Genomic DNA, 24,027 nt, shown 5'->3' with positions numbered 1-24,027 from the left:
TCCATAGCAGACTTCTTCCTTTGTAGCCAGAGAAGCAGCCTACCTTCCCAGTCCTATAGGGTTTTTGTGGAAAAAGTAAGACGGTACTTGCATTCTCTGAGCTTATGGTCAGGATACAGGCAATAAAGGCACTCTTTATGTGGGTCCTCAGAATACAGCCCAGACTTTCCATAAGCCTTGCAGGGCCTAAACAACCCTTTTATGACTCAGATATAATGAAGAAAAAAGAGGCACTTGTACTCCTGGACTTTCTGTTGCACTAGATGGAGGCGCACAGAAATTGCCACCTCTCGGGGAGAGCCTACTGCTTCATTCCATTCTTCGTCATCCACCAGGATGCCGTCGGCATCCCACGCCTCACGCAGTTTAGTCAGGGGGTCTGGCGCATTATTGGCAAGTTTCTTGTAGGTCAGGGAGATGGCCTTCTGAGGGAGGAGCCCATCCAGCAATCTATCTTCCAGGGGAGAGGAGTCAGGGAGAGGGGGCCCTCCACTGACGGCAGTTGTCAAGGCAGGACGTATTTGAATATAGCGGAAGAACTCCGTGTCTGCAAGTTCATATTGCTGTTGTAGTTGGACAAAACTGAGCATCTGCCCCTTCACCCACAGATCGCCCACTCTGGATATGCCAATAAGGTCCCACTTGTCGAAACTCTTAGAGGAATGAAGCCCACCCAGCTGAGCCGTGTCCCACAGGGGGGTCGCGAGCTTCAATCGACAATCCCATCCTAGGCTTTTGTTGACCGTATGCCATACTTGAACCGAATGGGACGCGGGCCCGGTCAGGCATAGGCTTTTAGGATTACTGTATAGGGCCCAGGTGTAGGAGCCACCCGGTAATTGCCACTTATCCATGGCATACCCCGGGTCTCCAGGGGTTAAAAATTTACCCTGATTGATGGCCGCCAGATGGGCTGCCCAGTAATATTTTTTTATGCCGGGTAGACTGATACCAATTGAGAGTCAGTTTGTGGAGTGCAATCCTAGGTCTTCCGTTCCACAATAGCTGCCTCTGCAAACCTTCGATCTCCCTAAAATAACATGCAGGGACTGGGACGGGGTAGTTCTGGAGGGCATATAGGAAGCGGGGAAGCGACATAATTTTAAAGAAAGCAGCACACCCAAGCATCGGGAGGGGAAGCGCTCCCCAGGTCGCAACATCTCTGGGCAAACGCTGCAGGGATAGAAGCAGATTTCTCTCATGTATGAGCCTGGCGTCAGCTGTGACAAAAATTCCTAAATACTTGAAGCCCTCAGAGACCACTTGTATCGGGCAATCTCTGGGAAGAGTTGGGGGTTCTCCAGATAATACAAACAAGAGAGATTTTCCCAAGTTGATGGAATATCCTGAGGACCTCCCAAATTATGTAAAGATGTCCAGGACACATCTGAGTGATTTTGCGGGGGAAGCAAGGTAGAGCAGAACGCCGTCCGCATAGAGGGAGATCCGATTCTCCCACCCCGCCGAGCATCGCAAGCCCCTAATCGACAAGTCTTGTCGAATCCATGAGGCCAAAGGTTCCAGAGACAGGGCAAAGAGCAGGGGTGATAATGGGCAACCCTGTCTTGTTCCTAGACCGGGAACGGAGGCTCATGATCGTTTGTTATTGACCACAACCTGCGCAAGAGGAGCGGAGTAAAGGAGCCTGACCCATGAGATGAATTGAGGGCCAAATCCGAATTTTGAGAGTACTGCAAATAGGTAGGGCCATTCAGTCGTGTTGAAGGCCATAGCTGCGTCAAGAGACAGAATGACTGCATCCTCCTGTATTGTTCCCACTCTCTCCATCACCCCATGCACCCGCCTTAGATTTAGAGCAGTGTTACGGTGGGGCATAAAGCCTGAATGATCCGGATGCACAAGGGAGCCGAGCACTCGTGTAAAACGGGTGGCTAGAAGCTTAGCTAATATCTTAGGTTCAGCGTTTATCAAGGAAATGGGTCAGTAGGATGCACACTTATCCCTCAGTTTGCCCTCTTTGGGGATGACTACAATTGATGCCAGCCGTTGGTCTGGTGGCAGTTCCCCCGTCTCTCTGCAATCTTTGAACATGGCGCGCAGATGTGGGGCCAACTTGTCAGGGCACATTTTATAAAGCTCAATTGGCAACCCGTTGGGGCCCATCGCCTTGCCTGGCTGAGAGCTCTAATTGCTTGCACTATTTCATCATTGGTCACATCGCTGTCTAAAAAGCTCTGGTCGTCATCTGAGAGAGATGGGAGTCTGATATCTCTGAGGAGGTCAGCCGAGTTCGCCTCTCCGAGGTACGACCGTGAACTATACACTTCGGTGTAATATGTCGCAAATTCCCTGGCTATAGCGTCCGGCTCTGTGACCCTTGCTCCTGACTCGGTCATAAGTTCAGGAACAATGTGATTAGCTCTCTTCTTTTTATCCAGCCAGGCGATAAGTTTCCCCACCTTGTCTCCCCATTCATACACCCTACCATCTCTTTCCCTCCCCCAGGTCAGCACGTTCTGTGGCAAGGGCCTTATACTCATCTATTTTTAATCGTAAAAGGTGTTCGGCTTCTGAGACATCCCCCCCCCAACCTCCACCTCAAGGCGCACTATGTCTTGTTCAACCTCTTCAAGCTCCCTAGTGTTTTCCTTCCAGACCCAAGCCACCAGTGAAAGGGCAGCCCCTCGTACGATGGACTTGAACGCCTCCCGCAGCGTCTGGGGGGAGTCCACCGAACCCAGGTTCTCACAAAATAGTGGTCTATCGCTTTCTGCAAGTCCCTCCTCACCAACGGGTTACGGAGTAACCATAGGTTGATCGGGGCAATCACATCAATTCGGTGATCCCCAAGTACTATCCTAGTCCATACAGGCGAGTGGTCAAATATGCCCCTCGCCAGATGACAGACCTCTCGTACATGGAATAGTTGAGAGGCCGGTAAGAGTATGTAGTCAATGCGGGAGGAGCTGGGATGGGCTCCCGAGAAAAAGGTGTATTCCCTGTCCCCTGGGTGGAATGTTCTCCAAGCATCAGATAATCCGAATGCCTCAGTAAGTTCAGGAAGCCAACTATTCGAGGGTCCCATAGCCCACGGGGGCCAACAATCCAGATCCCCAGATTGCACTGTGTTGAAGTCACCTCCCACCAGAAGCAGGCCCTCCGGTAAAGCAAAAAGTAACGTGCCCAGGTCTGTGAATGTTTGCGCCTGCAGTCCCGGTGGTACATATAGCGATATCAGGTTCACGATTCTACCCTCCCACTGCCCAGTGAACGCGATATATCTCCCCCATGGATCTGCCTGTATAGATTGGGGCGAGAAGGGAAACAATGCCTTCGCCATTATGCCAAGCCCCCCCCCCCGTGATCCACTGGTACGTCCCACATGTGCTAAGAGTTTGTATCCCCATCTATTTAGGGATTTGCACATATTCTCCACTAGATGTATTTCCTGAAGAAGAACCATGTCCAGGGAGTGTCTTTTGATATATTGCAGAACCACTGTACGTTTCACCTTATCTCCCAGCTCATTAACGTTCCAACTGAGTAGAGAGAAACTTTTATCCCAGTGTGACCCCATGATCAAGTTCTAGAAAGTAGCCTAACCTCTCAATCCCAAATGCGATGAGTCCATATTCATAGCCATACACATTTTTAAAGCAGATTGAACAATAAAAAAACAACTCCAACCCCCAAATTCCGTCCCAACACCCCCCTCCCTGCCTTCCTGCACTACGGGCAAAAACCAGCCCAACAACAAACTTCGCAGAGTGCCTGTTGCCCTAAAACTAGTAACACAAAGTAAATGTGGGGGATAGGGATCCCACCCGCCTGCCCTCCTCCCCAAAATACAAAAGAAACCATCACATCTGTCCTGTTCAAGGAGGCCACCCCAGGGCAGCGAGCAAGGATATACTGCTCACACCGCCAGCATTAGTCAAGTCTGCAGTAAGATCTCTCCCACCGGGTCCGCAGCACCGCCACCAGAGCTCCACGGGCACAGTGCACCAATAAGCCACTTGCAAGCCCGTAGAGCACCCATAATGTTGGTCCCTGGACTCAGCGTGGGGAATGCTCTCCGTCAACCCTCATGCTCTCTAACCAGTCCGCCGCCACCTCTGACATATAAAAAAACCAGGCTTTCCCATTCGCCTCTATCCGAAGCTTGGCAGGAAAAAGCATAGCATACTTGAGCCCTTTGTATCTCAAAGATTTCTTAACTGCCAAAAAGGATCTCCGTTGTCTCTGGTCGGCCTGGGTGAAGCCCAGAAAGAACGTAACAGTCGAATTCTCGAACTTAAGTGGCGGTGAGTCCCTAGCATGCTGTAGTACCACATCTCGATCCCTAAAATTCAAAAGTCTTGCCAGGATAGGTCCTGGGGGAGCTCCTGGTTTTGGTCATCCCCCCGGCACTCGATGAGCCCGCTTCACCAAAAAAACTTGGAAGGTCCCTTCTGCTTTAGATGATTAATCACCAGGTACTTGACGGATAGGTCCAGCGTCTCCCCCTTCGATTTTTCCAGAACTCCTACGATACGGTTATTGTTTCTTCTTGAGCGCCCTTCATATTCATCCAGCTTACTCTCCGCCAACTGCTTGAAGGTGTGTAGCGCCTGGACCTCGGAGTGCAGCTGTGAGACGTCGTCAACCAGACTCCGAGTAGTGATCTCCAGCTGTTTAACCTTTTCATGGGTTTTGGCGAGATCCGCTCTAATCAGGGTCACCTCCACTATGATGGCGTCAGTGCGTTGTTCCATGGAGGTGCGCACTCCTGCGATGGCCTCCATTACATCTTTCAGGGATATTTCGGGGGGGGGGCGCAATCTCTGCCCCCCCAGCAGACGCCTGCCTGGCCGTTTGCTCGGGGGTCAGGTTCTTGGAGCACACATATTTGTCTAGCTTACTCTGTTGCGTCGCTTTCGTGCCCCTACCGCTTGCCATAGTGGTGTTGCAGAGGGCTGGGTAGTTGTAGGTACGGTCGACCACTGCAATCCCAGCTGGGACAGATACAAGCAGGATGCTGACCACTTCGGGGGGGACCCAACTCCACCGCGCATAGACCGCTGACGTGCCTCTTATAGGTTCACTAGGGCTGGGGTGCAGAAGGAGTTTTCTTTGTGGCCCTGTAGGCCAAGGCCTCTCCAACGTCGGTCACACAGGGCACCTACTAATGCAGCGCACTGCTCCCAGCCCCCATGAACAGCTTGCAAGACTCACTACAATAACACTCCGGCTGGTTCAAGGGGAGGGAAAGGTGGACCCTCTGGGGCTTAGACCACACTGCCACACCGGTGCTGCCTCCACTTCTATGTTCTAGGAGTACAGTCCACAGTGCCCTCAGCCTCAACTTCTAGGCGCTGATCCACTTGAGAGGGCTCAGCTCTTTATAGGTCTCACCAGGTCTCTGCCTCTCAAAGACCCCAGGGAGTCATACTGCAGAAAGGTGGGGGCTCAACTCAGTCCAACCGGGCATTCAACGAGGCAGCACTATTCCTCCGCCCCCACTGACAGTATACCAGGCTCACCTTGCACTCCAACCGGTCAGCCTGGGGTCGGGCAGGAGAGGTCCACTCGGGTCAATCCTGCACACTGTGCGCTGCGCTGCTCTGTTTCGGGCGCGTCACTTCCAACAAGCGCCTGGAGGAGGGGCGCACTGTAGTTTCGCGACTCTCGGACCAGGCCCCAAGTAGCGACCTCAAGTTAATGCGCGCCTGCATCTCCGCACCTTCAGAGCGGCCCGGCAATCACCCCAGGCCGCGGTTCCTGCCTGCTTGTCGGCCTGAAATCAGCTTGGATCGCCCTTCGTCCTCCTTCCACCCCCGACTGTGGCGGGGCCGTCAGTGGATGTTGCGGCATCTGGAACAAGGTATCCCGCAGTCAGGATACGGATAATTGAGGCGGATGGAGGGGTTTAGGGGCTAAGCGCTGTGGAGCTCTCCTAGAACGCGGCTCGCCTAGCCACGCCTCCGGAACCCACATTTTTAATTTAATGCAATGATGACACCCCTGGTCTAAATTATGTTTGAAAACAAAATATACCACAGACACAGTTTTTTCATGTTCCCAATGACTAGTAATACCTGGATAGCCCGTGGGCAGACAAGGCCACATAGTAAAATAAATTAATAGTGCAAATTTAACAAACATGGAGCAAATGCACTGACCTGTGCAACCTTTTTCTTTACAAAAGATAAAAAGTAAATCCAAAAAAATAACTAGGCTCCTATTGCAAGTCTGGGGAACCCACCACAATCATGATCAAATTTAAAAATCAAAGTACAAATAAATACTGGTGCATTCCCTTTATCAAACAACAACACCCTTATGCTAAAGTGATTGAACTTACTTGTGATATCTTCGAAATCCAATGGTATATAGGAAGCAGGAATGGCAGACAAAGAGAGTGATCCTCCCACCTTGAAATCCAAATGAAAAGTGACCAGGATAGGGTCAAAGCACTGCCAGGAGCCTGCTGGACAGGAAGAGGAAGATGTACTCAGTGGGACACTTTCTTCCTGTTAAAAATGGGATTATAATTCCGGCACACGTCGGGTGGCGTAATTTAGGGGGAGCTTTGTGTTACCCCCTGGGGGTCACTACTAGCTATCTTACTGACATCTTTAACTGTATCTTCTCCAATGGGTATTTTACGATACTATGGCAGAAGGCATCCATCCTCCCACTCCTGAAAAACCCGAATCTGGATAACACTGATCCAAGCAACTACAGGCCTATTTCCTAACTACCTCTTACAGCTAATGTCATGGAGAAGGCCGTGAACACAGAACTCAACCGGTTCATAAAGGACAATAATCTCCTAGATAGGGCCCAATATGGTTTTAGAAGCCAGCACAGCACAGAGCTGGCCCTGAGTAATGTGTCAGAGGAAATAAGAGAGGTCTTGGATAGGGGTGGGAAAAAACTGCCCTGATCCTCTTAGACGTCTCGGCGGCTTTCAACACGGTGGATCATGATCTCCTAATAAACCAATTGTTTTCTGTAGGGATCAGGGACAAGGCTTTGGCCCTTCTGAACTCCTTTCTCCGTGACAGAGAGCAACAAGAGGAGCTTAGTGGACATACATCGTCCTGGTTCACCTTTCCATGTGGGGTGCCACAGGGCTCCTCATTGAGCCCTACACTTTTCAATCCATATGTTGCCCCTCTTTGCTCTCTTATTAGGTCTTTTGGTTTCAAGACTGTGTTGTATGCTGACGACACACAAATCATAGCGTCCTCTTCAGGGGACTCTACGAATACTGCTCGGAGATTTCAGGATTGTATGCGGAAAGTTGGGCATTGGATGTCCAAAAACTGCTTGAGGCTGAACACAGGGAAAGCCGAGGTACTCCTGTTTGGGCGAGACACTTCCTTTTGGCAAACCAACTGGTGGCCTTAGGAAATTGGAGAGATCCTACTCCCACCTCCAAGGTGAAAAATCTAGGAGTCTATTTTGACACCAAGTTGTCCTTTAAGGGGCAAATAAACGCACTTACCTCTGCATGTTTTTACTCGATCAAAATAATCAGGAAAATGCTCCCCTACATCCCATTAGAACCTCAGAAATCGGTGGCTACAGCCTTGATCCTGTCTAGAATAGATTACTGTAGTGGGCTGTTTTTAAATATACAGTCACGTCTCCTCAACAAATTGCAAATTCTCCAAAACGTAGCAGCTCGCCTTCGACTTCACATACCGAAACGTCAATCAGTGGCCCATGCTCTTCCAGTTCTGCACTGGTGTTGCAAAGAAGTACACCAGTGTGGGTAGTTACCAACTTTATTCAGTGAAGAACATCACATACGAAACCGTCCGCCTGTCAACCATGAACTCAGCTGCTATGTCAACATTCCATAGCGAGCGCCAGGCTGACAGGCAGACCATACCACTGTCTGGGTTAAGGTGGGGGGAGACACAGGAAGTCGGGTAAATGGAACAATACAAGTTACAACACATCATCCTCCCTCAGGGAAAAGGAAAAACAGGAAGGGATGGAAAGAAGAGGGGGGTGACCACCTCACGGGTGGGAGGAAAGGGTTACCCCCCGCCCAAGGTCCAGACTGACGGTCTTACACAGAAGACCCCTTATGACTCTTGGAGTTACGCTGCAGGTACTATCTCATAAGGTACTGTTTGTGCCAATGAGGGGTGATCCTAGGTCTATCGCTCTTCCTGTCTAGTTTGATCCCTCCACTGGCGTTTCCACCCTCGAACCTTCTCGTGTCTGACCTAAGTTCTTCCCTGCTTGCTGGAACCACCCGATCATGGCTCCATAGTCTACCATCTTCCATGACCACTGTGTTCCTGTTTTGCATTTTGACGGTATTGGGGGCATAGAACTTGTCACCCCCTTTTCTCAGTCTCTCCGGTTTCTTTACAAAGACTTTTTGTCCTCGTTGGAATTCTCTCTCCTTCACTCCCCACTTCTTATCGTACCATTCCTTGTACTTCTGTTGGTTGGCTTCAATCCTCCTCTTGACCTCTTTGTGGTTGGTCTCCTCTATTTGTTTTCTTCCCATCCAACTGCGGGTCAGCTTGGTGCCAGCTTTCCTCCCCCTCAGTTACTCAAAGGGCGTGCAACCTGTTGTGGACTTGGGTGTGGTGTGGTACGCCCACAGCATGTCTCTTATGGCTGCATCGATGTTCTCCCCTGCTTGATTGGCCAACTGTATGCACTCTTTGAGCATGCGGTTTACTCTCTCCACCTTGCCATTGGCTTTGGGGCAATACAGTGGGGTGCGGACATGAACTATGGAGCAGTCCTTGAGAAACTCCGTCATCTCTTCAGAGATCAGTTGCACTCCATTGTCTGTCACTAGGGTCAATGGCATTCCTTCCCTCGAGAATACCTCTTTCAGGAATTCAATGATCGCCTTAGTGTTCACGTTGTGGACAGTCTTGCCGGTTATCCAGCTTGAGTAGTAGTCCACCAGGACCAGTAGGTACCAGTCTTGGGGCCCCTTGCCATGGATGGGTCCGGCTATGTCGAAACCTAGCTTGTCCCACGGAACCTCGGGAACTTCCACTGGAGACAGAGGTGCTCGCCTCGTAATTTTAGACTTGTCGCTCAAACTGCACGCATAGCAGTCTCGCACCTTGTCCTCCATTTCACTGTCCATTGTTGGAAACCAGTAGTCTGTACGAAGCCTAGCTTTGCTTAAACTACGGCCTAAGTGTCCTTTGTGCGCTAGTTCCACTAATTGGCTTCTTAAAGCTTCTGGAGGGACAAGTTTCCCTGACTTCAGTACGAAATCTCCTTCTACTGATAGGTCTTCCCTCACGTTCCAGTACGGTTGGATCTCTGTCTCCATGTCCTTGCACTTCTTTGGCCATCCCGTGAGTATATGCCTCTTCACTTTCTTCAGTACCTCATCCAGATCCATCTGGGTTACCCAAGACTCCTTCTCCACTGCCGCTAATCGCAGTTCGAGAATTGATTCACCAGCAACATCTTCCTCCTCCTCGCCTACCGCTGGTGCTCTTGATAGGAAATCGGCAACCATATTCTGTTGCCCTGGTATGTAGGATACTCTGAAATTGTAGGCTTGCAGGCCCACAGCCCATTTAGCTATGCGGGGCGTCATGCTTTCCATGTCCTTCCTTGTGAAAAGCGAGACCAGTGGTTTATGGTCGGTCTGTACTTCAAATGGAGTTCCCCAGATGAAAAACTTGTAGTGACAGATGGCCCAATAAACCGCTAGAGCTTCTTTCTCTATGGTCGAGTAGTTTTTCTCAGAAGAAGTGAGGGTACTGGAAGCAAAAGCCACGACATTGACCTTGCTCCCCTCTCTTTGCGCCAACGTCGCCCCTATTCCTCTGTTGCTGGCGTCAGTAGAGATGATAGTTGCACCATTCTGGTCAAACTTCCCGATAAACGGAGCTTCAATAATTGCTTTCTTTATGTAGTTCATCGACCTCTCTTGTTCTTTTCCCCAAGCAAAGACGCTGTCTTTCTTGATCAAGTCTCTTAGCGGCTGTGACACCATTGCAAAATCCTTGATGAACTTTGCCATGTATTCAGCAAGCCCTAAGAACGATAATATGTCCTCTTTGCTCTTGGGAGTGGGTGCGTCTCTCACTGCTCTGACCAGGTTGTGCTTGGGCTTAATGCCTTCTTCCGATAAGGTGTGTCCTAGGTAATCCACCGAGCATACCCCTAACTTGCATTTGGATGGTTTGGTGGTGAATCCTACCTCTTTCAACTTCTCCAACACCTTCTTTGCCATTTCATTGTGTTCTCCCTCGCAGCCACCGAAGATCAGAATGTCATCTTGGAAACAGAGAGTGTTCCTGCTATCTTTTAACACATGTTGCATGATTCTTTGGAAGGCCGCAGCCGCTGACGCCAGACCAAATGGCATTCGCTGAAACTTGAAATTTCCGAAAGCGGTGGTGAATGCCGTTAGTATTTGTGAATCCGGGTGGAGTTTGATTTGGTAATAGGCAGAGGACAGGTCCAGCACACTAAAATACCTGGCCCCCCTAATCGTGCTCAACATCTCGCCTATCCTAGGGAGGGGAAACCTGTCCACCAGAATATTTGCGTTAAGGTCCCTCAGGTCCACACAGAGCCTGATGCTGTGACCCTCTTTGGCTGTGATCACGATCGGGGCCTACCAGGTTGAACTCTCAATTTCTGTGATAACTCCCTGGCTAACCAACCTCTGAAGTTCCTGCTGGAGTGGTTCTCTCATACGCAATGGTATGGACCTGGTCTTGTGCACCACTGGTACTGCCCCCTCCTTTAGAATGATCTTGTGCATATAATTCTTAAAAACTCCCAACCTGTCACTGAATACCTCTTTGAACTCCTTGGTGAGATCCCCTGCTATGCCTGCCGGGTCAATTAATAGCACCTGCTCCTTGTTGTTCGGGTCCAGAGTAATACCCAACTCCTTCTGGTGTTTCCAGCCCAAAAGAGTCGAGCCACTAGTGGATACATACACTTTTCCCACTGTGTGTCTATCTTTAAAGGAAATTCTCATTGTCACCATACCCTCTAACGGTATTTTCCCTTTGTTGTACCCCTTGGGACTGATGTCGGCTTGCATCATTTTGACAGGATGGTTTGCAAATTTATCCTCAAATACATTTTTATCTACCAAAGTATAAGGAGAGCATGAATCAGCATACATACTAAACTTCACACCATCAAGTAAAACATCACATTTAGGGTAAATGTCCTCATTATTTTCATCCTCTTCCCCCACTTGGAAAATATAGGATTTTTCCCTTTCCTCATCCAGAGAGGACTCCTCTATAACATGCACTGCTTTACTGGGAGCTTTACATACCTTGGAATAGTGCCCCCACCTGTTACACTTTCTACATTGCACATTTCTTGCAGGACACTTCCAGTTATTGGCCAAATGATTTGGACTTCCACATTTAAAACACACCATAGTACTGGACTTACTGCGGTTCATCTCTTTACTCTTGTCTCCTACTTTACAAACTGTATCTCCCTCTGTGCTTGACTTGTTTTCTGCTTTCTCCCTGTTTATCCCGTCCTGAGATTTCATCTCTCTCATACACCGCGCGGTGTGTTCTAGGCCCGTAGCTATATTTATGGCTTCTTCTAGATTAGGATTCTTGGTAAGCAATTCCTCTTGAGTTTTGGTGTCATTTGTGCATCTCACAAGTTGGTCTCTAATCAAAGAGTCTGTGAGCTGCCCAAATTCACATGTGGCTGATAACCCTCTCAACACTGCAATATAAGCGCTCACTTTCTCCTCCCTCTTCTGCACCCTCTTAAAAAACTTATGCCTTTCCATCACCACATTTATTTTCTCCTTGAAGTGAGCCGCCAGCTCCCTTAATGTGCTTTCATAGACATTGACACCTTCCTCCACCTCCTCTTGATCATCTTCCACCAATCTCCCTGTTATATCTTCATAAATTTTCCTCCCATGTGTTCCTAAATTTTGGAGTAGTATATGTTGTTTACGTATATTGGTGTAATTGCTACCTCCAATGGCTATTAAATACGATTTGAAAATGCCTTCCCACCTTCTCCAGGGAATTACAGGTTCTCCTAACTCATTTAGAAAAGGTGGAGGCTGACTCATTCCTGCGCCCGCCATTGCCATAAAATACCTGAGACTCCTGACAGACCTTTCTTCTCTAGCTAAATGGTAAAACCGGAAAACTGTAAATGTCACTGTTCACTCAAACTACATTTACTCACATATAAACATGAATTCAGCAACACAGCAGATAAAGTCATCAGTCCCCTTTCTTCTTTACTGACTAGGAACAGAGCACCCAATGGTAGTACAGTTCCTATCCTCTTGGTGGCGGGAACTTCCTGTGAAGGAGATCTTCCTGAACAAGTTTCTGTGAGGAAAGGGCTGCTTGACGAACAGTGAACAATGAGGTTGTGGGGTGTGGGGGTGTGCGGGCCGGAATAACAGGCGTGGAGGCCGAATGTAGTGTGCTATGGTTAGCAAGGATTTTATTTGTTACAGAGGAAAGCAAGTCCTTTGGCACGGTGTCCGGGTACGATGCTTGCTGGCCCTGGTCCGGGTCCTCGAGAGGGGGTCCGAAGAGGGAAACACAGGTAGGTCTTCCTCCGCCGGGCTGGGGATCTCCTTCCTGCTGGCGGGCGTCGGGGCGTCCCTCGGAGGTAAGTGAGAAAGACACAGGGCAATTAGTTCCAAAGCACACGGAACTGAGACAACCGACACCGGCACCGGGAGTGTAGGGAGGGAAATAGACTGTGAGGGAAGACGATAGGGTTGGGTAAGACGGGAAAGGAAAGGGAGGCTTCGGAATAGAGTGGTTGTCGTGAAGGAAGGGGGGGGGTGGTAAGTATTATACAGTGGAGGGGTGACTATATTACACAGTGTGGGTGCGCGTGATATCTGTACACGATTTACACTATTTACACTAATTACACAAGGTGGGGGAAACACGGAGAATGATAACAGATTACTCACGTGCCCCGCCGTAACTCTCATCCGAGTTACGGCCGCTTTCCAGCCACCTCCTGAGGATGCCACCAATCCTCGCACCACGATTCTTCCTCTTCTCCGCTCTCTCCTCGCGTCCGCTCTCCTACAACCTCCTCCGCTGGTTCTTCGCGTCTCGCCAACTCCTGCCACGAGTCCACCGCTGGGAACCAATCCACCTCTGTGTTGCCGGTCTTTATACAATCGCCTCGGGTCGCTGAGGAACGGCTTCCGGGGTCAGGCAGGGTCACTTCCGGTCCTCTAATGGCCGTTGAACTTCCGGGGTCAATCCAGGTCGTTTCCGGTCCGCTGGGCGTCAGTGATGCTGTCGGTACCTGCAGGGAGACAGAGAGAGGTGTAGCCGTTTTGAGCGGCAGGTTAGTGTTGTTGTTGCCCCTATGGGCGTTCGTACGGGGTCGCTGCGACCCGGAGGTAAGCTCTGCCCCTTCACATCCCCTTTCCCTAGGATTGTTTCTTGTAGGGGTCAGGTTTGGTGGGTACCGGGAGAGATAGTCTGCGTTACCCTGTTCCAGCCCTTTCCGATGTAAGGTTCGGAAGCGAAAGGGTTGAAGAGAGAGGAACCACCGGAGTACTCTATCATTATTACCCCGGTTATGCGCCATCCATTCAAGAGGGGCATGATCTGTGTATAGAATGAATTCCCTCCCCTCTAGATAATACCGGAGGCTTTCGATTGCCCATTTAATGGCGAGGGCTTCCTTTTCTACCACTGAATAATTGGTTTCACGGGGAAACAACTTCCTGCTTAGATATAGAACGGGTTTCTCCGCCCCCGTTTCGTCCTTTTGCGACAGTACTGCCCCCAAACCGTGGTCAGACGCGTCGGTCTGCAATATAAAGGGCTTGGAATAGTCAGGACTCATCAGCACGGGTTCTGAGGTCAGGGAATGTTTGAGACGGTGAAAGGCCTGTAACAACAAGGGGGTTGGTTGTTTGAGGATCTCCTCCGCTTTCGTTGCTTTCTTTAGGAGATCCGTCAAGGGGGCTGCCGTATGGGAGAAGTTAGGTATAAATCTCCTGTAGTACCCCAGCATACCTAGGAACGCTCGGAGATCTTTACGGGTTTGGGGAAAGGGAATGTCTTGGATGGTCTTGACCTTGCTGTCTTGTGGTCGAATATGTCCCTCCCCCAGCAGGTATCCTAGATACTTCACACTTTGGGCAGCTAACGTGGTCTTGGAGGGATTTATGGTGAAGCCAGAGGCACCTAGGGAGGTTACGATTGCTCGTATATGAGACAGGTGTTGCTCCCAGGTGTCACTGTAGATGACTATGTCATCTAGGTACGCACCCGAGTAGTGGGAATGGGGCTGTAAAACCTGATTCATGGCCCGTTGAAATGTTGCTGGGGCTCCATGAAGGCCAAAGGGCATAACTTTAAACTGGAACAGTCCCTCTGGGGTGGAGAACGCTGTTTTGTGTCTATCCTCGGCTCTCAAGGGAATCTGCCAGTACCCCTTGCAGAGGTCGAGGGTGCTTATATACTGGGCCCTACCGATGCGTTCTACCATCTCGTCTACCCGAGGTAGGGGATAGGAATCGAAGGCTGAAATTTTGTTTACCTCCCTAAAATCGATACAAAACCTGGTAGAACCATCGGGCTTTGGTACTAGGACTATGGGCGAATTCCAGTTGCTCCGGGAGGGTTCAATGATGCCCATCTTTAACATTTGACTGGTTTCCTCTTTTATGACTGCTCTTCGAGCTTCTGGGACACGATACGGATGCTGCCTTACTATTTTCCCCGGTTCTGTATGGATGGCATGCTCCACTACTGTAGTGTGTCCTGGGAGGGAGGAAAACACGGTTTGCACTGAGGACAGGGTCTGGCAGAGGTCCCGTTTCTTGCTCTCAGATAGCTCTGCATCAAAGCAGCATTCAAAGGGGAGGGGGCTAACACCAGTCAAGACGGGTCGTGGACCCTCCCACTTCTTTAGGAGGTTGACATGGTATATCTGAGTGGACCCCATGGTGGCGTCGATTTGAACTTCATATGTCACGGGAGTCACTTGTCTGGTGACGGTGAATGGCCCCTGCCATTGTCCTAGCAACTTATGGTCGGAGGAGGGAAGGAGCAACAGGACCAAGTCCCCGGGAACAAAGGACCGGAGTTTGGTTCCTTTGTTGTACTGTTGTTTTTGAGACGTTTGGGCGGCCAGTAGGTTCTGTCTCACAATCTCCCGGATCTCTCCTAAATGGGTCTTCAGGTTGCTGACGTATTCGGGGAGAGGACGGGTTCGATCAGGTTCGGCTTCCCAGGCCTCACGAGCCATGTCCAAAAGAGTTCGGGGGGCGCGACCATAGAGCAGTTCGTAGGGCGAATAACCCGTGCTACTTTGTGCCTTGCACCGGATGGCAAAAAGGGCCAAAGGTAACATCTCCTCCCATCTTTTGCTCTCGAGACCCAAAAGTTTTTTCAGGGTTGTCTTGAGCGTGGCATTGTAGCGTTCTACCAAGCCGTCCGTCTGGGGGTGGTATGCGGATGTTCTTATCTGTTTGATCCCCAGTTTGGAACAGACTTGGCGCATGAGGGAGGAGACAAAGGGGGTGCCTTGATCGGTTAAAATTTCACGGGGAAACCCCACCCTGGAAAATATGGCAATCAGCGCTTTGGCTATGTTCTGGGTGGTTGGTTGACGGAGAGGTACTGCTTCCGGGAATCGGGTGGCGTAGTCCACTACTACTAAGGCATACCTACAGCCGCTCCTGGAGGGTAACATGGGGCCTATAATGTCCATCCCCACCCTAGTGAAGGGGATATCTATCAAAGGAAGGGGGTGTAGGGGAGCTCTCGGTGGTCGGTACCGGCTGGTTTTCTGGCACACCGGGCACTCCCGACAATAGCGCTTAATCTGGGCGTACACCCCGGGCCAGTAGAACTTCTCCAGGATCGCTTCTCCTGTCTTTTCATCACTGAAATGCCCACCTAACAGATGACTGTGCGCCAGAAACAAAACTTTCTCACGGAATAACCCCGGGATAACCAGTTGAGTATTGGCCGGGGCTCCTCCTTTGCGATACAAGAGTCCATTCCGTATGAAGAAGTAGGGACCTACGTGTAAGGGGTCTTCATCGGGGAGTGCCCGACCCCAAGCATCCTGCAACACTGGATCTTCTTGTTGGGCAGCTCTGAATTCCCGATCGGTTTCCCACGGATGAGGGTCCGCCTGGGCTGGGCAGGCCAGAGCGAATTCCCTCTTTTCTTTTTTTCTTTGGGCCTTGGTCTTCCATGGTTTGGGTGTCTCGACAGTAGCAGGGGAATCACGGGAAAAGGGAGCCTCTGCCCACCATTTCTTCAAAGAGTCTGTTGTGTCTTGGAGGAGATGCGGAAGACCACTATAGTCGCTCCCTAGAATTGCCTGTTCGGGAAGGTTGGGAACCAAACCGACTGTCAACATGCTTCCTGGGTCAGTAGGGTGTTGTACCCGTACTTGTGTGGTCGGATAACATTTGGTGTCTCCGTGGACACATTTGATGGCCACTGACCCGGTCACGGGCCCCACGGCGTGAGGTAGTTCTTGGGGACGCAGAACACTGTGGCGACACCCCGTATCCGCAAGAGCCATCATCCTTTGTCCGTCGATCTGTACGGGACACCGGAAGGGTGGAGGGGTTGCTTCGGTGGTGAGACACACATAATTTCTCGTCAAGCCAATCTCCATGGGTTCCTCTTTCTGAGGGCATATGCGTGCAATGTGTCCATATCCACCGCAATGGTAACATTGTGGTCCGGGTGGCGGTGGTCTGGGCATGACGGGATAAGGCATCAGTGGGGCTAATTCTGGTTTTCTTTGCACCGGAGGCGGTCTTGATGGCCTGGGATGGTTGCCCCGACCTGGGTGGGTTGGGTGTTCTTCCCTCGGCCGCTGGCCTTCCTGTGCTCGATTATAGGCACTGGCTATTTCGACGGCACTGTCAAGAGTCAAACGGGCATGTTGGCGGACCCACTTCTGCGTAGCGGGATGTAGGGAAGCCAGATATTGTTCGAGGTATATCTTGGCCATTATCTCAGCCTTACTTGAGGTTGCTGGTTTGAGCCATCGGTCGGCCAAGTCTTGTATCCTGAACGACAAGGCCCGGGGATTCTCCTGAGGTCCCTCCTTGGCCTGGCGGAGTCTAACCCTGTAGGTTTCGTCATCTATCCCCAGACGTTCCAAGATACATTTCTTTATATCCGCATACGGAGTCTGTCCCTGAATGTTGGCCTGCTGATAAGCTGCTTGCAGTTCCCCTGTTAGCAGGGGACCTAGGTAGTGGCCCCACCGATCTGCAGGCCAGGCAGCGGCCTGAGCCAGCCGTTCGAAATTTGTGAAGAAAAAGTCTGGATCTTCGCCTGCCACATACTTCTGCAGGACTACCGAGGGTAACGATGCCATTGGTCTCTGCTGCCCCATGACGGTGGTCAATTTTTCTAGAGCCTGGTCCTGGGCTGTTCCCTGCCCCTTCAGGACGTCGTGCAATTGGCCCCTGTCATCTTCTGCGGTCTTCAGAAACCTCTCCATCAATTTGCCGAGGAGTTCCTGGCCCTCGGCCAGCTGTTTGACGGCGGCCTCCATGCTTCCGGGCGATCCCACTTCTGACACCACTTGTGGGGTGTGGGGGTGTGCGGGCCGGAATAACAGGCGTGGAGGCCGAATGTAGTGTGCTATGGTTAGCAAGGATTTTATTTGTTACAGAGGAAAGCAAGTCCTTTGGCACGGTGTCCGGGTACGATGCTTGCTGGCCCTGGTCCGGGTCCTCGAGAGGGGGTCCGAAGAGGGAAACACAGGTAGGTCTTCCTCCGCCGGGCTGGGGATCTCCTTCCTGCTGGCGGGCGTCGGGGCGTCCCTCGGAGGTAAGTGAGAAAGACACAGGGCAATTAGTTCCAAAGCACACGGAACTGAGACAACCGACACCGGCACCGGGAGTGTAGGGAGGGAAATAGACTGTGAGGGAAGACGATAGGGTTGGGTAAGACGGGAAAGGAAAGGGAGGCTTCGGAATAGAGTGGTTGTCGTGAAGGAAGGGGGGGGGGGGGGGTGGTAAGTATTATACAGTGGAGGGGTGACTATATTACACAGTGTGGGTGCGCGTGATATCTGTACACGATTTACACTATTTACACTAATTACACAAGGTGGGGGAAACACGGAGAATGATAACAGATTACTCACGTGCCCCGCCGTAACTCTCATCCGAGTTACGGCCGCTTTCCAGCCACCTCCTGAGGATGCCACCAATCCTCGCACCACGATTCTTCCTCTTCTCCGCTCTCTCCTCGCGTCCGCTCTCCTACAACCTCCTCCGCTGGTTCTTCGCGTCTCGCCAACTCCTGCCACGAGTCCACCGCTGGGAACCAATCCACCTCTGTGTTGCCGGTCTTTATACAATCGCCTCGGGTCGCTGAGGAACGGCTTCCGGGGTCAGGCAGGGTCACTTCCGGTCCTCTAATGGCCGTTGAACTTCCGGGGTCAATCCAGGTCGTTTCCGGTCCGCTGGGCGTCAGTGATGCTGTCGGTACCTGCAGGGAGACAGAGAGAGGTGTAGCCGTTTTGAGCGGCAGGTTAGTGTTGTTGTTGCCCCTATGGGCGTTCGTACGGGGTCGCTGCGACCCGGAGGTAAGCTCTGCCCCTTCACAGAGGTAAAGATCGTACAGTTTACCATGAAGAATGTTATCTTATCAGGGACAGCACAGTTTGGATATGAGTTTAAATCAGAAGCGAACCTCAAGTGGGGCTCAGTTTTCCCTCGCGCTGCTCTTCGTCGTTCCTCTCAGCTAGGTGTCACGTCACACGGGCGAGCGCGGTTAACGTTCAATTCTGTCGGGAGGTATAAGGGCTGAGTATATTCACAAAGTGAGGAATCTGCAGTTCGAAGCATCCATCAGAATTTTTCTTTTCTTTTTGATCCACTTGTTTTACTTTCTGTAAGTACAGACGGAATATTTGTGTTTTTCTGCTTACACAGCGCTACTGTATTTCTTATAGTCATATATTCATTTATTTCAGTGCACATTTTTAATTTCCAATCGTAGCACTGGCCTGACGCGAGGGTATTGGAGCGCTTTACAACAGATACATTGCACAGAATCACATAAAAACAACAATTAGCAGTGCAGGTCGATGGGGGGGAGATCTGATTCGAAGTCTTGGGAACAAGGAATCGAAGCAGTGCGAGGTGTCTGCTTTCCCGCTCCGACTGCTCCTATCAGTTCCCTAGGGGTCGGTCAAGGAACAGGGATTTGACTTTTGAGTTGGCTTTTGAATTTTACAAAAGAGGGAATAGTTCTGATGTGGGGGAGGGGAGTAGAGTTCCAGATTTTAGGCGCACTCCCGGCAAAGGATCGTGTCGCAGTTGTGTTTTCGAGTTTTCAGTGGGATGAGTAGGAGGGAGTTTGAGCTTCTGAGGTTCCTGGCCTGACCGGCTTTTTGCACATGCATAGCATAGAACATTTGTTTTATTATGGTTTTATAGGGCAATAATTCATATATAATCTTATAATTAATAATGTGTGATAACATTTAGTGAAGGTGCAACAAGATTAATATATTTACTCTTGCATTTTACATCATTCATCACAAAACCTGCCCTTTTCAAAATAATCAGAAAAGTGAATTTGAACAGTATTAAGCAGGTGGAATCCATTACTTTCTGGCAGTTTTGGTTTGAGATGGCTGAGCTGCTAACATCCTCATGGAAGTGCATTAGCTCCCCAAAGCCAGAGCGGCCTCACCATTTCACCACACCCGAGACAGACAGTGACCTTCTCACAGAATAGAACAACAGGATTGTTCTGCTTAATGCTAAGGGGTAAACTGGATGGGTTGGTTAACAAAAACTGTTTCCATCACTCAATGGAATGAACTTCTGAAACACCAACACAATGTTGCGATCCTTTTAAATATTTTGCATATTAATTTATTTCATTGCCACTACAATGTTTGTTTTCAGTTACACACATACATACATATTATCTGCAGTAGATTAAAATGTTGATTCTAATAAAGTCTATTTGAATTTGTGTGTGTGTTCATTCATTGTGAAAGGAGTTACAATCCTGTTAAGTCTCACAGGACTGATCAGTGCTCCACCCTCATGCAGTGTGCAGGTGGTTCATGGGTTACAGTCCACCAGGTTTCCTGTCTCAAGTTGGTAATTTGGCTCTGAGCCTGGGCTTGGTCAGATGGTCTAGAGGATCTAAACCAAGGCCATAGTTTGCAGAAGACTACAGAAACATATCAGTACAGAATGTTTCTGAACTTTTTTCTAAATGAGGAAGTACCTGGAACAAGTCCTGTTGCGATTCTGAGAAGGTGGCACTGGGTCTATGCCTTGTGTCCTTAGGAGAGTCGGTCTCATTTTGTAAAGGTGTCAGATGAAATGCTGGTGTTCTTTCGCTAGTGGTGGCATTCTGCAATTCAAGACCTAACCATGTTCTATAGTATTTTACCCCCATTTGCCTTTGGTTGTGATTTGCCATTCTTTATATTGATCTATTGAAAATAGTGTGTTCTTCATGGAGACGAGACTATGTCATTACACATTCATAAATATAGTGTCAGATGTACTATTATTCTATTCACTTAAAGCGGTTGCAAAAAATACATGTTATGAACGGAATAGTATTTTATGAACTGACCAAAACACTTGATATTCATTAGGCAGGTCACAGTTTGCAACTCTTGTGACTGGCTGCAATCACTGGTATAGTAGTCTGTTGGGACAGCAGACTGCATTCCCAAATTGAAATCTTTTATTTTTAAAGCAGCCCGTGTTTTAAAGCAATTAGCGCTGATTTTAAAACAAGGAACGTTTTTCCTTTTGGGAAATTTCGGGGGGATCAGGCACCCAAAACGATTCTCAAAGATGAAGGGTTGCTTATGTGACCTCTTCTCCTTTGTAAATCAGTTACCACGCCAGCTCGGGGGTTGATAGCTCATCAATGGTTTGTGCCTGCACCTGTGGTCGTAAACCATTGATACATTCCTTTCTAAATCACGCCCCCTCCTATTTGCGATTTGGAAAGGATCTCAAAAGTTCTTTAGCAAGTCAGGAAGAATTTTCTGACTCGTAAGACTGCTTTTGTACATAAAGAAAAGTCCTTTGAAGGGGCCATCCTGTTATTTTGCTCACAGCACTGGCAAGCATAACACTGTGCATAAAAGACAGCACCTAGTATAAGGCTATTAACTCATCTTTATTAATTTCTCGGCTTTTATACATGGCCTACTGACGTGGAGCTACTCTCCACATGTCCTCCTCTCTCTGCTTCCCTCAATGTAGTGAAAGGGAAAACTAGTACTTCCTGTCTCCACCCAGGAAGTTCCTGGCATCTCACTTCTGTCTGGACCAGCTAGACCGCTGACCTACTTATATAACAATGTCCTTTCCTGGAGGACATAACATCTCCCCCCACTCACAAAGAAATTCAGTCAATCTCTTCAGTGCAAACTTTGGGCTCTGTAGTTGGTTTCTTTGCTCCACAAATGTTGAGAGTGGTTCTGCGGATGTTGAGGGTGATGTCTGTTGTGGGGAGTGTTCGTTACTGAGGTGAGCATCCTTTAGGCTCCTTGATTCGTTTGTTAGCTCTGCTGACCTACTTATACAAGATGTCCTTTCTTAGAAGATATGACATCTCCCCCACCCAATTACAAAGAAATTCAGTCAATCTCTTCAGTGCATCCTTTGGGCTCTGTAGTTGGTTTCTTTGCTCTGCGAATGTTGAGAGTGGTTCTGCAGATGTTGCGGGTGATGTCTGCTGCAGGGAGTGTTTGTTGGTGAGATGAGCATCCTTTGGGCTCCTTGATTGGTTTGTTAGCTCTGTGGATGTTGAGTGGGGTTTCTGTTGAGAAAGATATTTGTTGGTACGATGCTTCACGAGAACAGGGGTCCGCTCTGGGGCCATTTACTTGTTTTGTTTGCCTCACCCACTCCCAGTTCCGTTTGGGAATGCTGAATTCTTTGACCATCCAGGCATCTGCATGCTCCTTTCTCATCCCGCTTTTCTTGAGAATGAAATGTCTCTGTCAACACATTTCTGCCTTTCTTACAGAGTGATGACACAGCATTTTCCCAACATTTCTGGGTAATGTCCCATAAGTTTGTTCTTATTCTGCAAGCTCTTTGAGTCAGGCGAGCTGTCTCCATCAGAGGTGAAGGTATAATATTCATGTCTTGATGAACATGGACATGACATGTTGCGTTGTAGGGTAAGTGATTGTTCTAAGTCATCGGCATGTGATGTTTTGCTCTGAACAGGGAGAGCATTCTCCGATTCCACTGTGCATTTGGGTGATTAACGGCATGGGTGTTTTCTCGATCTTGACTTGCCAGATGATTCTGTTGACCTGAGTGATGGTGCTGACATACTCTCTGAATCAGATGAATCTTCTGCTGATTTCCTTTGAGGAAGTTATTTTGGGTGTGGTCTGACCTGTGAATCTCTTGAGCTGATGGACTGTGATGAACTGCTCCTGGAGTCAGAGCTATCTTTGAGACATTTCTTTGGGTACATCTCTTGAAGTGTCTTATGTGCTCTTGCAACCGGGGGATAATTTGATAGGTGAGTGTTTATTTCTTTTGTTTGGTCCCAGTGCAGTTGCCTCTGCTCCTCTCATGTGGTATTAACTGTCTTCTCTCAGTTTTCTCTTTATTGTTGTGGGTGTCTTGAGTGCGTTTGCATACCAGTTTCAGGAGTCGGAGTGAATTTCCCAGTCTTATGTCGTTTGTTTCTTCTTCTCGTTTGTTAGGCACACTGTTGTCCATTCCATTTGTGTGATCTGTCCCACTGCTTGAAGCTTCTTCAGAATACTCTGGAAAGTTTGATGAATGACTCCTTGAAATTATTTCAGTTTGGCTGTCAGAATCCCGGCTTATACCGGTCTTTTGTTTGCCATTCTCCACTGACGATTGTATTGTTGAATCTGAGTATTTCATGTCACTTTGTCTATTGTGATATCTTGTCTCTGGTCTGCCTTTGCCCTCACTCTTTCTGGCTATTTTGGTCTCTTGGGCTTTACTCACTGACATGAGAAACATCTCATTTCTCTTGTCTTCCTTTCTTGCATTGAGGTGCAATTCTCTTGCTCTGGCCCGCTCTCCAGCTACGGCCCTCCTGATGATTTCCTGTAGTGAGAGCTGCTTTCAAAGGATCTTGCGCTTCGTGTCTGGTATTGAACAGCCCTCAATTACCCTGAGTCGAATTGCTTCCTCATTTGTGAATGTATTGAAATCACAGTATTGTACCAGACTTTGTAACCTTGTAATGAAATTTGCTAATGATTCACCTGGTTCCTGCTGTGCTGTGTTAAAGTTGAGGCATACTTGATCCACGTCTTTCTTTGTGTTGAAATGGACACGTAGTGTCTCTTTGAGTTTTTCATATCTCTGTGTCCTTTGTTGAAAATGTTCTGAATAGACATCGGCCTTCATCCCCCACCAGCTAAAGTAGTAGTAGCAGATGTTTTTGGTCTCTTCGCTCACTGGCTGTTCATCCAGTGACACCCACAAGGTGATGGATGGAATGTGGCACAATGGCAAAACATTCACCCCTAGTCACAGCTCTGGGTTTAATCCATTGTTAGTTTGCTCACCACTCCAACCCAGTTCAGACACGGCCATATGCAAATCAGTCTTGACCCTGTGCCTCATGGAAATAGTCGAGCCTGAACTGCCAAGCCATGTCTTCCCTGGACCGGAATTGTGTGTTTTGCTGTTCGCCCTATGTGGGAAGGTTATGCCCAGACGTGGGTCCCGTGCTCACGACACCACTGGAGTCAAGCTATCCTGGATGATGACGGCTGATAGCCAGAGAACGGTCCTAGGATGCTTGATTCCGGTCCAGGGAAGACATGGCTTGGAAGTTCGGGCTGGACTGTTCCTATGAGGCGCACATGATTTGCATATGGCCATGTCTGAACTGGGATGGCGTGGTGAGCAAAATAACGATGGATCAAACCCAGATTTGTGACTGGGGGGTGAATGTTTTGCCAATGTGCAACATTCCGTTCATCATCTTGTGTGTTTTGTTGTTCATCCAGTGACTCCAGCTACCGGTTCCATTTGGGACCCAAACTCTGGGTGCCGGTCTCTGTCACTGGTGGTGGCACTTCAATGCAGGG

This window comes from Lissotriton vulgaris, chromosome 5 (genome assembly GCF_964263255.1).
Source record: "Lissotriton vulgaris chromosome 5, aLisVul1.2, whole genome shotgun sequence".
NCBI lineage: Eukaryota > Metazoa > Chordata > Amphibia > Caudata > Salamandridae > Lissotriton > Lissotriton vulgaris.
The sequence above is the reverse complement of the archived record's forward strand: the minus strand, read 5'-3'. Positions refer to the sequence as shown.